Source organism: Podarcis liolepis (genome assembly GCF_965112155.1).
Source record: "Podarcis liolepis genome assembly, chromosome: 11".
Classification (NCBI taxonomy): Eukaryota; Metazoa; Chordata; class Lepidosauria; order Squamata; family Lacertidae; genus Podarcis; species Podarcis liolepis.
The window spans coordinates 25,244,803-25,262,296 of NC_139565.1; positions in this window are offsets into that span (position 1 = coordinate 25,244,803).

The window sequence follows — 17,494 nt, forward strand, 5'->3', positions numbered from 1 at the left end:
CACGGAAGCTCATACCAAGAACAAACTTAGTTGGTTTCTAAGGTGTTACTAGACATTTTTTAAAAATTTTAATATATATTTCTACTGCATCAGACCAACACGGCTACCTACCTGAACCCAATACAACCAGATTTATCACATGCATACACCCGGCAACATCTGATTTTCAAGAATTTTGTGTTGTGGTATTCCCTTTACCTGATTTTCCCATCCCTTACCTAAGAACAAGTTATTGTTGTTGTTTATTGAATTTATATACCGCCCTACACCCAGAGGTCTCAGGGCAGTTCACACAATATTTAAAGGGGGGAAAGCTTTTTGGAGGCTTGTTTCAGAAGATTTTATTTGAACATCCAATTTATGAATGTGTAAAGTGCTCAGTCATATGTAAATGTAAAGTACTTTGCTTAAGAGCAGTGGCGAAGATCCAATGATTGAGGAAGCGAGCCAAAGAGGAAGCTCTCTGGCTCACGCCTCCGTTTAAATGGTCACAGCCACACACACCCAGCCAGCGGATTGGCTGCCCAGTCGCTGATGTGGCCAGGATCCCCCGGACAACAGGGGACTAAGTCCCCCACCCCCGGAGGAGAGTGGGTGGCCATGCTGTCCACCTCCTCCCCACAGGGAAGCAAAGTGGATCCACTGACACAAGTGCATGCAGATCTCTGTATAAAGAGTGACTGTCTTAATTGTGTAAGCCATACCCATAAGTGGATTCTGTGAATAAAGCTTAACTACAGCTAAAGATCCACTTCTGCATGCAGAAACACAATCCTATGCACTGTCCCGTTGCACCAAAAGTGGTTCAGTCATGCTGGCCACATGATCCAGAAAGCTGTCTGCGGACAAACGCTGGCTGCCTCAGCCTGAAAGCGAGATGAGCGCCACAACCCCATAGTCAAGTCTGACTGGACTTAACCGTCCAGGGGTCCTTTACCTTTACCATATTTAACTGTAAGATTGTCTTGCTCAGAGTTTACAGATGCTCAGACTTCCCAGATGTCATGACCACAGGTACATAACATAAGGCTTTCCCCCCTTCTTTTTACGAAGTTTGGTATTTAGAGAAGGTTGGAAGCAACACATCATCAGAAAATACCTATTTGCACTCAGTATTCCATCTTTCCTAATTTGATAAAGAGGGCAATAATATCAATCTGTTTTCAAAACTGAGTTACATGGATGACAAGCCATCAAATCCTTAACACCAATAAAAACAAGGGATAGAAAAACATGATATCAAATACTGTGGTACATCGGTTTACAAACTTAATCCGTTCCGGAAGTCCGTTCTTAAACCAAAACTGTTCTTAAACTGAGGTGCGCTTTCCCTAATGAGGTCTCCTGCCACCAGTGCCCTTCCACCATTTGGATCCCGTTCTTAGACTGAGGTAAAGTTCTCAAACCGGGACACAGTTTCTGGTTTTGCAGAGTTTATAAACCGAATCGCTCTTAAACAGGACTGTTCTTAAACCAAGGTACCACTGTATGTGAAAGGCAGCATTTTATATTTAGATATGTTTTCCATGCATCTCATGGAATAAGAAAAGCCCAGCTGAATGAGACTAGAGACCTATCTAGTACAGCCAGAGAAGTAGTGTGGGGCCCCAGGCACAGATTTTTGAAGGGGTGTGAGGAGGTGCAAACAGGTGCCTCTATGAAAGGCTTCCTCATCAAGGCCAGAGCCACGAGGAGGCAAGCCAAGCCACACTTGGACTCAGCCTTCAGGGCTGAGGCAGTGGTACCTCCTTCTCCTTGTGGCCTGCAAAAGGATGTCTGAGTGCCCCAGGCACCAACAACCCACACTACGCCTCTGAGTCAAGCAAACTGATCTCATGATGGCCAGCCAGATGGCTGTGGGAAGCCTACAACCAAGGCATTATTGCGACAGCACTCTCTCTTCTTGTGATTCCCAGAAACTATTGTTCTGAGGCATGCTGTCTTTGACGCAGACAACAGGTGTAATGACTAGCAGCCATTGATAGCCTTATCATGCATGAATTTGTCTTACCCTCTTTTAAACCATCCCAGTTGGTGGCCATCACTACATTTTGGAGAAGCAAATTCCATAGTTTAATTACATGTTGTGCGAAAAAGTACTTCAGTGCAAACCAAGGAGGACCTGCCAAAAGACAGAAAGACTCTTGTTGCCCAGACAAAGTCTGAGCCCAACAGAAAACATTTATAGCTAAGTGGGCTCAGTGACCAACTCTGGAGAGCAGGGTCTGTCCAGAATCCAAGAGTCCAAACTACAGTAGTTCAAGGTCCAAGCTGCAATAATGCTTCACTACACAAGGCAGCCATGCATGGTTCTGAAGGTTTTCAGTTCCAGTCCAGATTGTTCCTAACACATGGAGCTGAAAGGAATATGAAGCCTTAGTTTGATACAATCCCTTTGCTGGAATCTATAGCGGTTTTGATGCCAGTGTAAATATACAGAAGGAGAGGGATCAAAAGGGCCACAGAGTCTCTTCAGATCCTAGCCAGAGTTTGCTAGGGGTCTGCCAAATACAGATAAAAAACAAGGTTCTTTTTAAAAGGGAGAGAGAGAGAAATGTCACATTTCTCCAGGCAACAGGTAGCACCTGCCTAGGGAATCTGGAAATTAGCGTCCTAGAAAGCAGTTGGCATAGTGTTCCTTTGGCAAGCATTTTCCCTAATCACATTGCATACGAGCTAAATCGCATCTAAATTCATTCTGGTGTTACAGAGTGAGTATATCTATATCTGTATCCCAACATCCACACAGACATTGCTCCATTAATAGAGAAGTTTGAGGACATCACAATTTACAGATGTCATTGTCACAAGGACATTACAAGGTTCTTACAACATTAGGTATTTAGAGAACATTCTAAGCAACAAATTAATATAAAAATTCTTGTTTTCCCTTATTATTTCATAGTGCATAAATAGACATATTTTTTAAATGTGTTGAGCTATACTCGGATGACAGCCCAGGAAAAACTTCCCGCCAATAAGAAAAGAGAAGGGTTAGAAAATTATAGCATCAAATATCTGAAAGGCAGCATTTTATATCTGAAGATAATGTTTTCCATGTACCACTGGGAATAGCACAAACCCAACATGGCACAATCACAGCAAATTTCTTCCAATATCTGCTGGCACAAGAAAATAAGCCCAAGCGTGGGATTTGAACTTGGAACCTATACATGTAGAAATGGTGCAGAAATGACAGCTGGGCCTAAATGCTTTCACTCTGGGGCTTGTGTAATGAAGCTTTAGATAAAGAAATGCTGTAATAAATGAGTGACATTTGCTACCACAACATGCGATGTCAGGCCAGACTGTGACATCCTACTGATATTTGAGTTGTTTACAGTCTAATTTCAATTAGCTTTGGCTACTGTCTCTTTAGAAGGGGGGAAACTGTAGCAAGGGAATGTTCTCTTAGACCCTTGTTTAAGTATTCAGTATGGAAGAACTGTGCAAAGCATTAGTTTCCCACCATGTACATTATGGTCAGAGCAACCATTCCAAAAGGGTATTAGACATGGTCCTCAGAAAACTAGCTTTCACCCCTCTTTTAGCTATAAATGAACCATTCACTCCCTATGGCATTTGGTAGAAAAGGACAGGAAAAGGTGCTTGGAAAAATCTCTTCTGGCCTTGGGTTTCCCAACCAGCAAAATGGAAATAACAACATTTTGCCTTGCAGGGTGCTTTGCGATTATAACTAAAGCATCTATGACGGATGGTCGCTCAACCATCAGTGAAGGAGATTCTACCACCTCTCATCCCTGTCAGTTAAATCAGAAAGTTCAGGAGCAGGAGCTTTCTTTTCACTATTCATAGTGACCTGGAATTTTTAGGGTAGAACTGGATATTGGGGATCTCAGGATGCTGCAATATGAATGTGATAGATTCACCATAAACCAGATTGGAAACTCACCCCCCCCCCTCTGCCAGGCAAAGGCTATGATGGGGATTGAATGGTAGGCAGTCTTTCATAGATTCCATTGTGTCTCTCAGTGTGCCATTCTCAAGGCAAGCCATATGGGTTCTTCTAGAGCTATTGCAATTGGGGAGACCATGCAGCTGCATATGCTCTTTAGGATCTTGGCTAGACTGAAAGAAAATAATAAGCACAGAGAGTGGGCAGAGGGGCATGGAAAAGTAGACAGGAGGGAAGCTGACTGGGAGAATGGCTCACAAAGGCTGAACAATGTGCTTCTCCAAGTCTTAAAACATGAGCAATTTTTTTTGCAAATTACCAAATGGGTAGGGGAGAAGAAAATAAAGGAGTAGCATGTTTGGTAGCGATGCCAGATTTATTGTTCTTAGCCATAAATTGTGATTGGCATACCTCATAATTTAAATTATTTCAAAATGGACTGATGACAAAGTTTAAAATTTAGCTGTGTTACAATCATTGCAATATTAGTAAATAAAATTATAATATTAAAGTGAATAAAATATTCTGTGTATCTATTTTAAATATATGAATCTGGGATCTTTTGGGGGGTAAGAATAGCAATAATTTTCAGAGGGAGATTGTGTACTGTTCTTCAGGGAAACAAGCAGAATGTGAAGATCAGACGTTATATCTGAATAACATTCATAAGATAGCTGAAGAAAGAACAATTATATTTTGTCTTGAGAAGGCATGATTGCAATTACTCTTTAGCAGGTACACAGGAAATTTATGAAATTTATGAAGTTTATGAAATGGAAGGCTGGCATGTCTGACCCAACAAGAACTGAAATCAGCTCTTGGAATTCCAGAATAATATATCTGACACAACATTCCAAGAAATTAATAATGAAAAATGCATTTGGTTTATTTATTTATTTTGAAAGTGATGAGTTTTAATGGTAAGTGATGAAGTTTAAAGGTTATGCAACAAACCTGTTGTTAAATAGAATAGAATAAATTCTTACTACCGATAAAACAGCTTTGCTAAGGGTATCTGAAATGTCAAGACTGGTGTTCTTTGGTTACATTTTCCTCCAAACTATAATTCCTGCCCCCGAGATTGTTAGGCAAGCAAGCTGTTGCCCATAACTGTGAACATATAGGGTTTCCTTCTTTTTTATTATAATTTTTTATTATTTTTCAAAAAAAAGGTTGTAAGAGATCCTCTAAAATGCAATGTTACCAAAAAGTATCTGGTGACAATATACAGAGTCCATAAGCAATTATAGATCACTGTTGAACAAATACAGACATAAAATAAAACCAAAATAAATAAACCACAGGTATGTGAATGCATGAAAAGTAGGGACTAGAACTGTTCATAACATAGGCATAATGATTAAACAAGACAAGGTAGCAAAACATGAACCCTGTTTTAGTAAGGGAAAGTCATTAAAGTAGTCAAATGCCCAGAGTAACTATCTCAGTCGTATTTCTTCAGAGGTTGAGGGGGGGTCCTTGGCCATGTTGAGGATCCACACACTATGTGTTCCCCGTGAACAGAAAATAGAGGTATTGACAGGTTAAATAAATTGACACAGCTTTTTTTTAGGATTGAAAATTGGCCACAACTTTATTGATTACAGATGTAGGTTGGCCTTGGCTCCAGTACTGGTCATGTATACTGGATTAGCCTTCTGGCTGAAGACCGAAATTTTAACAGGGTTATGCCTGGGTTATGGACCAGGTCAAGATACAGGACAACTAAGCTGCTCCCCCGGCCACTATTGGAAGTTCTACAGCTTGTCTGCTCCCACTTGGCTTCTGGAAAGTAATTACCACCCAGACACCTTTACTGGGGTACCATGAGATATTGCACCTGCACAGGGTCAGGGAGATGCACCAAAATTACCCAACATCCAGAAATAGATGAAAGATTCCACCCAATAGCCATATTCGTTCATCAGCCAAGCAGTCTTTGGCCATATTTACAAATGAAATAAAGTCAGACTAAACGGGTTTGAAAACATCATTCTTTCTTTGGCCCTTAAGGACTCTTATCGTCTTAGTTAGTTTTTCCAACAGCGCAATATCCCACACTTTTCCTCCAAAATTGTGTGATTGCCTCCTAGATGCTAGAAGCAGGTGCCCTACGAAGCCTTTATTTTGCAGTTTTTGTTATGCTCGTCAAATATCAATAAAAGTGCTAAGTGAGAACTTGAGATACAGTTGAACCTCTTCCTACGGTCGTTCCAAGTTGTGACTGTGGCAAACCCGGAAATAATTGGCGGCTTGCTGCCGTTCGTGCATGTGCAGGAGCGGAGATCACTGTTCACACATGCGCAAAAGCGGGCAATCGCTGCCCATGCCAGCGCACAATGACCCGTTTCCCAGCGACCCGTTTCAACCTCCAGACGGACCTCTGAAACAGGTTATGGTCGCAAATAGAGGTTCCACTGTAATGTGGAAGTTTATCCATTTCTCTGAATAGTGTTGCCCAGAATTATTGCACTCTAGTACAGTCCCACGATAGGTGGAGGTACTATCCAATTTCTGAACATCCCATCCAGGACCTTGGGGATGCCGATGAATTTATAGAGCTGTTTGTTTTTAAAAGAAAACTTCACCTGTTTTCTGTCCTTCACTGTGGATTGCTTTACAGTAGTACCTCAGGTTAAGTACTTAACTCGTTCCAGAGGTCCGTTCTTAACCTGAAACTGTTCCTAACCTGAAGCACCACTTTAGCTAATGGGGCCTCCTGCTGCCGCTGCGCCGCTGCTGCATGATTTCTGTTCTCCTCCTGAAGCAAAGTTCTTAACCCGAGATACTATTTCTGGGTTAGCGGAGACTGTAACCTGAAGAGTATTTAACCTGAAGCGTATGTAACCCGAGGTACCACTGTATTTCAGTATTGTATCACCTGGGCTATGAGGTCTTGCTACCTGCCATTGCTGAATTGTGGCTGGCATCCAACAATATCCAGGCAATGGATGAGGGATGCAATGTTTGACCATTCCCCTTCACCATTACAACCACTCATACACCTGCTAAATCTTCTCTGTCCAGAGTTTAGGAGGCATAAGTGCCAGAGGAGGAAGTGGAAATTGTTTCCCTCTCTGATCTGGGGACAGGGGACTGCCAAAATTTGCCTCCCTCCCCCATTTTGCTGGTGTATTTCTCCTACCAATAGACACCACTGCATATCACCCTGTGTCTACATAATCAATGAAATGGGAAATAGGTAAATGTAAAGGTACCCCTGCCCGTACGGGCCAGTTGTGACCGACTCTAGGGTTGCGCGCTTATCTCGCTCAAGAGGCCGGGAGCCGGCGCCGTCCGAAGACACTTCCAGGTCACGTGGTCAGTGTGACGAAGCTGCAGCTGGCGAGCCAGCACCAGCACAGCACACGGAAACGCCGTTTACCTTCCCGCTATAAAGCGGTACCTATTTATCTACTTGCACTTTGAGGTGCTTTCGAACTGCTAGGTGGGCAGGAGCTGGCACCGAACGACGGGAGCTCACCCCGCCGCGGGGATTTGAACCGCCGACCTTACGATCAGCAAGTCCTAGGCACTGAGGTTTTACCCACAGCACCACCCGCGTCCCTGAAATGGGAAATAGCTCACAGCTAAAGTTATTCATCCTGCATGTGGGATTCATCCCACATGGGATTCATGGGATTCATCCTGCATGTGGTGATGTCAAAGGCAAAGCAGAAATACCCATCTTTCTCTTGACTTGGAAAGCCTTGAATGTTTTAAATATAAGGGAACTGACATTTTATGGGTTTGGCTATTGGCAGAGAACATTTTGGGGGTACCAGAGATGTGCTTGAAATGTGTACAATGCATGCTCGGAATAAGAGAATTGCAAGGGATCTCAAAGGTCATCTAGGTGGAGCTGAATGAAAACAATAACTAATACTATAAGTCAATCTAATTTCTTGACAACATAAATGCTGGATTTCCCTCCCTTAAATCGAGACCATCTCACAGTTTTGCTACCTGAACCAATACAGTATTTTCCAGGATGCCCAGTCAGTCAACACAGAGAAAGCAGCAATTCACAAAGGGAAACACTTCCTTGAAAGTGATGAGCCTCACATAGAGTGCATCTGTGCCAGAACTCTCTAATGTTCTTGATGAGTTAGCAGATGGTGACGATGTGATCCAACATTGACCTGTCAGGAAGAAAACCCACAGACACATTTTTTTGTTTGTTTGTTTCAATTTCAGAGCCTATTGGGATTTGTTTAAGGAGAGTTGTCGCATTTATTTCTAGTAGCTAGAGGGAAGGTGTGTGGGAAAGGTACTATACTAAACTATACAATATTATATTCTGTTCTGATTACGCTTATTGCATTGGTGAAGTGAACTGAAGTCCATGAAAGCTTAAGTTAAAATAAGTTTGTTAGTTAAGGTGTCACAAGACTCTTGCTTTTGCTACAGCAGACAAACAAGGCAAACCTTCTGGAAATTTATAGTATCTTCATTAACTCTGAAGGTTATGTGCCCTCTTTTTCTGTTGCAAAAAGATGCTTGTTTTAATTCGGGTGCAATACACATGCACACACAGGGACTGCAAGATTTGATGTCTCCAAAGTCAAGTGTCTCTACCACCCTACCTCAACTCCGTAATCTCAACTCTTCTGTTCTCCTGCTGTCCCTGTCTTGGTGAAATCTTCAAAGAGGTTACCTTAAATGTTCCTAAAAGGGAACCCGAGTGGTGCAACACTGTGATGTTGCATTGCACTTGAGCCACTCCAGAAAGTATGGCTGTCTGCTTTGCTCTTGCAACACTTCCTGAAGTGGTTCTGGAGCAACGCGACATCATAGCATTGCACTGCTCTGAAGCCTGTCTAGGAAGTGCAGGCAAATGAAATTGGCAGTGGGGTTTGCACCACTGTGAAGAGGGCAAGTCCTTCTTTTGAAGGTTAAAAAAAGATCAAAACAGCTCCCCACCCTTCTCGGAGATGGGAGGAGACAGGGTTGCCATTTACTTACCATGTACAAGGTAAATGTACCTTGTACCCTCAGCCTATTAGGGGCCTCTTGGGCTACAAGAGACATTCTGGGCTGTGTGGGGTCTCAGACCTGTACATGCTAGTCTAGAATCATTGAACAAAAAATGTACATTGTTTTCTTTCAGCTAAACCTCTGATTTGCTTCTGAAACATTGCTTCTGATTTGCTTTCTTTTTTTCTTCTGTGCCCTTCTGAATATAACATAAGAAATAAGATAATGAATAAGAAATAGCATGCTCTGTTGTCACTAGTGATACGAAACCTTGCCTGGTGATTCCTAGTTTGATGGAGAAGACCGAGAGAAGCTGGTTATCACCCCCATTTTATGAAGAATCCAGATGACTGTTCTGCAAATTTCTTCAGGGGATTCTTTCCATCTCTATCCCAACAACTGAGGCAAGATATATATATATTGTACAGCAACTTAATGTCTTAGTATAGACATCAAATAATTTTATTTATATTGGCTGGATATGTTTTAAGGAACATTTGTAATGTACAGTTCAAGCACGCAAATAATTTTCAATAGTTCTAGGTAGTTGACATTAAAAGGACACAATTCATTTACAGTGGAACCTTGGGTTATGGACATAATCCATGACAGAGGCACATCCGCAACCCGCAGCGATCGCATCCTGAGGTGCCGTGCTGGCACAATTTGGTGCTTCTGCGCATGCATGAAGCGCGATTTACCACTTTTCCGCAGGCACGAGCAGTGAAACCCGGAAGTAACTTGTTCCAGTACCCAAAAACACGTAACCTGAAGCATCCGTAACATGAGGTATGACTGTACATCCTAATTCCAAACACATATTGCAGGTAAGACATATTGATTTACTCAAAGTGTGTTTAGGATTGGGATGCCCTTCAAACGCCTGTTAATCCATGTCAAGATCACAAAAAACAGGCAATAATAGGTGACTCTTAATGCCATGAAGAAGCAGATTATCAACATAATTAGTCACTTCTTTCAGACCTTAAGAAAGAGAGAGAAAGAGAGATTAAATGGAATGTGTTGAAATTGTTCATTTTAATAAGAAGAATGTTGAAATTAGAAGACAGACTTGTAGATATAATGCTAACATGTTAAACACAAAGCCAAAATGAGTGGTTAAGATGCGAGTAAAAACCTCATTATGTTACCAGTGACCTTTCTAGTCACATTTATGTATGATGGGTTGCTAACTGTGGCCATAGTTCCATTGTTGCCTTCCCACCAGCACATGTCTACCAGCAGAGAAAGAGAGGCAGGAAACTAAAGGAAACAATCTTGCAGGATGTTTGAGTAGAATCGAAGACTATAAATCTAACAAATAAGGAAAATGTGTGTCTGCTTAGGGAGCACACGTTCTCATCATTAAGGCAATGGAGACTAGAACCAATCCAGGGATTAATCTTGATTATTATTATTTTTTAAAAAACCCTACAGATAAAGGTGGCATTACACGATGACCTCCTTTAGACTACTGGCAGACTCATGTGATGTGCTGGCAGAATGTATGAAAGTGACTGGTGGGCTTCCAAGCCACATGTGGCAGCAGCTGTGCTATTCTGACCACAAGGAAGGAGGGAGGCCTATATTTTTCCTTGGTTCTCCAAAGCTTACATGCTAGGACCAGTGTTTGAAACTCCCATTGTTCTAGGCGCATTTTGAGACAGGGAATTTCAATAGCATGAGCAGTTTCTCAGCTCTGGGCGCAGTACCACGCCTAAGATTTCAGCTTGTCATGGAATTTAGCTGAGCTTTCCCCCTGGTTTTGAGTAAATCAAAACACAACCAGGATGAAGGAATTCAACTATCACCAGAAGTAACAAGAACTGGGGCTTAATCCTCAATGAAAGATACTTCACCAATTATTAGCTGTTATATCTATATCCATCTATGTATCTTTTCAATATTCAAACAGATTTACTCCCATATTCATGCTGCAAAATGTAAATTTACTTGGCCATGTAAGTCATTGGGTCAATGGAAAATCTAACACGGTATGTAATAGATACATATTCTCAGGCTGTACTTGGTATAAAAAAAGTAATTGAAACTCCTTCAGGCTGAACCAGATCTTGACTGCTAAATTTTGTACAGTTTAAATGCATTTTAATAAAATATTGAATGTTAGTTTTCACTGCAAAGCACACATCGTGGAATTACTTTAAAGAATAGAAATGACTGATAAATACTGAGCTCAGCTGCTCTCTTTCATGCTGGTCCTGGTATTGTGCACCTAAAGCTTTGCAAATATACAATGCTTTTTCTTTTGCGCTACATGTACAAATAGAACTGTAAGCCTGTAGCCAGAGAAATAGCAGATAAGATCAGTTACATACGGGAAATTCATCTGCACTCCTTCACATTTAATTGCCCCTTAGGGTTGCCAGTGACAATGTAGCAGAGGCAGTCTAAGCTACAGAACTTCGCTGCAAATGTGTATATCAGGAATGGGGAGCCTGTGGCTATCTAGTTCTTGTGGGATCCCAATGCATCAGCCCCAGCCAGTGCACACAATGTTCAGCTAGGATGGGAGCTGGAGTCCACCAGCACCTGAAGGGTCAGAGGTTCCATATATTTGGTCTAGGTTCTGGGCTTAGCAACCAATTGGCTTCTTGCTTCCTAGGAGCTTGTCCAACACTTGAGTAGGACCTTGGTAGAAACACATGCCCAACTGGCATGTTCCCTCATTCGGGAGCTTCTAAAACTTTCTTCTGCCTGAACATCACAGCGACTGATGCCAACAGACACTGGCACACTTAGGGATCCGCAGAGTCTTTGCAGCTTGCGTGACAGACCTCAGCAACTCAGCATTTTGGCTAATCTACTTTATTTACATATAAACACACACAGAACACTGCAACATGGCTCCCTCTCTCTCTAGCATCAGACAGTAAAGAGAAAAAAAACAAAGGACAATAGTCCCACTCCACGGAACACAGTAACACAAACATCCTGTCTCCGTCACTTCCCACTTTCTGGAGTCAAAGCATACACCGTCATGTGAAAGACAAAAATCCCATGATTGCAGTCATGGAGCAGGAATTCTAACAAACAACCCCTCCCCCACCCCGTGTCTGCTCACTTCCTTTCTGCAACACCACATCAGCATTGTGTAATATTTTGCAGCATCTCCTCAGATCCCTGTGCAAATCTGTGCAAATCTGGGATCCCACAATGGGAACATGGGAGCCATGTTCTCTGTTTCTTATTTTTCTAGTTTTTAAGTTCTGCATCAGTTGGCATTTTTGTTTAAACCTTTGTGAAAATTCATTAGCATTTGGGTATGAATTTCTCCTGATATACAGTTTCACAAGCATTGTGAAATATAACACATTTCAATGTTTTTTTTGTTTTTGTTTTTTTTGTTTTTTTGCTAATGAATGCATGCATATTTTCCACTAGCACAATATTTCTGCATACATTATTCGGTTCGAAAACTGCATCACAAAAATGGGAGAAGTGTGGATTTCAAAGGATAACTGCATTTCAGGAAGTGCAAATCGGGAGTTTCGTATTGAAATGTGAACCACCCCTAGACTTGGGTAAAAACCTAGAGAAAACTCTATTGAACTGAATCGCTATAGCACAGTAGTAGTGTTTGGGAGATTCTGTCCACAGTGGAACACGAACTATTCCAGGAAAAACCCACTTTTACATGTGCTCAGATATTTATCTTGCGAAAAAATGAAAGGAAAGATGGAAAAACGTTGCAAACATTAAAAAAAAGAAAGTCTTTCTCACTAAGCTAAATGAAAAGTAGTTGATCCCACTGGAGTTTAGAAAGCTGCGGGTCAAAGTTCGTCTTGGACGTGCCTCATTGCTTGCTTTCTAAACCTTAATCTCCACATGATGGTCTGTAACACTCACTTTCTCACTGGGGAAACTTTAGAACAAAGGCATGTTTCATTTAAGGTCACACAGAGAACTGCCTTAAAGAGGATGAAGCATGGCTGCATTCACGCCAAGTATAACAGGGCGCCACTTCAGTATAGTAAATTGAGCTGCACTCATTTGTACCAGGTCCGATTTTGGCTAGTCGAGTACTGAAGCAGATCCAGTGCTTCTTACAATATTTATACAGATGGCAGAAAGAAACCCACTCATTCTACTCCCTCTTTGGAGCAAAAATATTATTCCCTCTGAGAAGCTGAGCACACAAGTGTTTTCAGCCAGCATATCAGGTACAGGAGAAACCACATCAAAGCGAAGCATTTAGTCCACGATTCCTTTCAGTAGGCTGTCACCCTCAATGCACCCCCTTGCATTGCATATTCCAATTTGCTTCCTTTCCTCCTCCTCCTCCTCCTCCTGCAGCTCCATTCCACACCCTAATTGTGACAAATTATATCAGGAAAAATATTACCAGTCATGATTTTCCTGTGGCACACATGCAAGGTGGGAATTTAATGACTTGCACATTCTCTTTGTCACTCCTAAGTATAGAACACAGTTTGATGCAATGGGAAGGGGATGGGCAGAATCAAAATTTGACAAAGGGCATTTAGGAAAGTCTGTCAAAATGCACTGTAATTTGTTTCAGCACACTGTGCTTTTAAATGAACTTATTTGTCATAAAAATACTACAGAACACACACACACACAGAGATAGAGAGAGTGCCTATGAAAGCTCACTGAATAGGGTATCTGTTGTTTTATGAAACCAAGTTACATTTCCAATGAACACAGTATTGGGATGCCAGCTCAGGACATCTTAGCACACATCCCAACCTACTGTGTTGTTTGGGGAGTAAGTCCCCCAGGAGTAATGGGCAGCTGGAAAAAATATATATATCCCATGCTAAGGAAACCTATGTTGCTGGTTGAGAATAGGTTGCTGTCAGTCCAGTAATCCTGGCTAAGGAACTAACATGCTTACCCAATTAGCAGCTGCCCAGTGCAATCCTATGTATGTCTATTCAGACACTGAGCTCAGCGACAATTTTCCTTAGGTAAATGGGTACAGGAATGCAGCCAATGGAACTTGGGTACAGATAATGATTACCAAACAAAAGCTGAAGGGTTCACCATTAGATTGTATTATTTCATTTATCTTATGTCTATTGCAATCCTAGGGTTGCCATATTTCTAAAAGTAAAAAACTAGGACACCCCAAAATTTTTGAGCCTTTTAAGGAAAACCCAAAAGCTTTTTTTATTTAAAGCTACAAGATTTATTTTTCTTCGTTTTAGAGCTTTTTAAAGGCATTTTCGGATGTATGACAGCCCTACCCATACCACATTTTAGCTGAGCAGCAAGGTAATAGAAAACAACAGCAACTAAAAAAAACCCCAGCTCACTCCCCTCCCCTTGAGAACATTTCCTTTTTTTTCAGTGCTGGGACCAAAAATCTAAGAATTAAAATCTATGCTAAAACTTTCAGCACTATGGTAGAGCACCTAAACATTGTTTATGGTCAGCAGTGAAACACAGGATGTTGTCTGCTCTTAATTTGGAACAATCACTTTGCAGGAAAAGTAGAAGTAGAAGTTTTCCATGCATTTTGGCAAAATCTCTTAGTGTCTTGTGAATAATAAAATGTTATCTGATGCAAAATAAGTGCTGTCAGTTAAGCTGTACAAAATGTTTGTTAGCACCTGAGTAATTGACTTCTTAATTTCCTCCCAGGTTGAACTGCTTTTGATTGTTACGCTTAATGTTCTGTGGTTGCTGTCATTCTGTAATTATCAACTGGAGCATTTTGCAATTGTTTCACTATGAAATAATTCCATATGGATTCTGTTTAATAATGATCATTGTCACTAAATAAAGTTTGAAATGGGAATCTGCAAAGAAACTTGTTCGTTTCAAAGAACATCTGATAGGCAGAGAAGCTTCTATCAAGATGTTCTAAATTATGCTGGGGATGGGAACAGATAGACAAACTACACTATGTGTGATGTTAAGTGCAACACTTGCAGTTTTATGAATCTTTAAAAACTGTAAATAGCAGCTGGCTGGGGAGGGGGCTGATAAGGGTATGGATGAGTCCTCATTTGCCAAAACAAAACTACTTTTTAAGGACGTGGAAGGAGAAAAGGAAATGAATGGCCAGTGTCAATTCCCAAAGTTGGGGTGACAGTTTTAACACTCATTAACTAATTAAAAAGTGGTGGCCTGAGAGCCTAGAATAATGTATACCTGATGCTGACATCTTCATAACCTTTTAGCTATTTCCATAATTCTTTACAATGCTATTTATATCAACTAGGCCTCTTATTCTCCACCCTCATTTGGTAATGATAAAGTTAATATCTAGAAAACAAAACCAGGCCTCGAGTTTTCCTCTTGAGGTTTCTTTGTAACATGCATAGTAGGAGTTAAAGACAGTTGCTGCACATTTTGTGGCAGATTCTGCAGGGTTTTCCCCCCTAATGGATTCTATTCAGTAAACAGGATCTGGTGACTCCCTATATTTTCTTCCATTCCAGAAACAATTGTGTCCTGTGAGCATTGGCAGTAGCAAGCCTTGGGTTTGTGCACCCCTCTTCCCCTTGCACAGCTACAAGGAAGTGATCAGAAGCTTTAGCTTCCTCTTTGAAATGAAACAGTTTCTCGTTGCATCAAAAGTGTTGTAAACTATGGTTAGTTTAAGCTACACTTTGCTCAGAAAAGCCAGGATAAATATTTGGTTTATGACCTGCCTTTTTAACAAACCGTAGTCCCTATATTTAGGACATAATGATAAAACACATTAAATCAGCAAGCAAATGCTTTCCTCCTACAAATTTTTTTCTTATTACAAGAATTTTAGTTGCACTGCCCATATCAAGAGAGACGAATGTAGCATTATCCACATGTTTTGGACTCCAGTGTCCATCAGCCCCAGCCACCAGTGATCAGGGATGATGGGAGTTGTAGTCTAGCACCTTCTGAAGGGCACTGCATTGGCTGCCCCTGACCTGTATTAATAGTCTTCTTCCTCTCCATAAACATGCTTTCTCTTCTACATTATATTGTGCAATGAAGTCAAATATCCAGACAATTTTATTGTTGTTGTGAGTGGAAACTCTTTATCAACATAGTTTGCATTTCAGAGCTGCAATTAAACTGAAAGCAGTTTTGCAGCTTCATTAAAATGCCTTCCTCACTGTATTTGCCTCAGGAGATACAACATGTTTTGTTCATGCAGATCCTATGGGACAATAAGCAATATGCTATATGTCAATTATATTAATTTTTATAACACCTGGAGTGACTTAGCTGTAACTGAACAAATTCATTTAATTGCTCTCAGAACACTGGGCCTCATGCAAAATATTTAAGGCTAAATTGTTTAAGTTTGAAAGTGGCACTATCAGTTCAAATCAGTAGGCCAGGTTTTTAGCACTGCTCTAGTCACTGAGGGGATGATCCAGCCAAAGTTAAACATATGCTTAATTCTTCTTCACTGAAATTGGTTGGATTTCAACTGGTTTAACTTTAGCTGAATAATGAAAGAATGTAAGAAGAGCTCTGCTGGGGGGCAGGTAATCATAATTGATCACAAGATGCAACACAGCATACATACACACCATTTGAATGGCAATGTCCATCAACTTTGGAGGAGCCCAGCCCCCTAAAAAAATAATCAGAGTGCCGAAGGGACCTCAGCCCCCAGGAGTTGGCTCTTGTGGCTGGATTGCACCAAAGACCCAACTGATCCAGCTTTCTGTTCTCACAGTGGACAGCCAGATACCTATGGGAAGCTCACAAGGAGGAAGGACGTGAATGGATTAATAGCTTCAGCTCATGATCTTCAGCAACAGATGAGCAGAGGTACAATGCCTTGCATACTGGAGATAGTACATAGTCATCATGACTAATAGCTATGACTAATAGCTATGAATTTTTATAATCCCCCTTTAATGCCATTTAAGTTGTTGGCCATCACTACATCTTGTGGTAGCAAATTCAATAGTTAAAGCACTGTGTGAAGAAGTACCTTGGCTTCTCTGTCTGGAGTCATTCAGCTCCACTGGCTGATCCCTACAATTCCCATAATATCTGGTAATTAGCCATTCTTGCTGGGGTTGATGAGAGTTATAGTTCAGAAACCAAAGGTGGTTGGGCCAAAGGTTCTCCACACCTGAGCTACAAGATCCATGTACATAATCGGTTTTCATTAAGGAAAGATTATAATACTCAAAATAATCTTGGAAAATTTTGCTTCTCATGAGCATTGTATTATGGAAATTGTGACGAGCCTCTTCAAATGACGATACTGTAGGGAACACATGTTTTATGTTGATGTAGTCCAATTACTTCTGAATTTGGGATTGCTCTTGGATAGTCAGATAGCGGTGGTGGCCAGTAGGTGGTTTGTCTGTTTTTTTAACAGCTGCATCCCTGCCGAACAAGGATATGAACATTTTTTTATTCATGCTCTAGGAATCTCGAACATGGACTGTTGTAATGTGTCTTGTGCAAGGGGTGAGGGGCAGGTGGCCTTGAAGATTGTTTGGTAGCTGGAGCTTGTGCAAAATGCTGCAGCCTGCTGAGATATCACATTGTCTACTTTGTCAACTGGAACCAGCTCCTGTTTGTTCTGGACCTCAGTTTAAGAATTCTGTTTTACCTGCTGTCTTTTTCTCTTAACCAAAGTAACAAGACATGTGAAAAAGA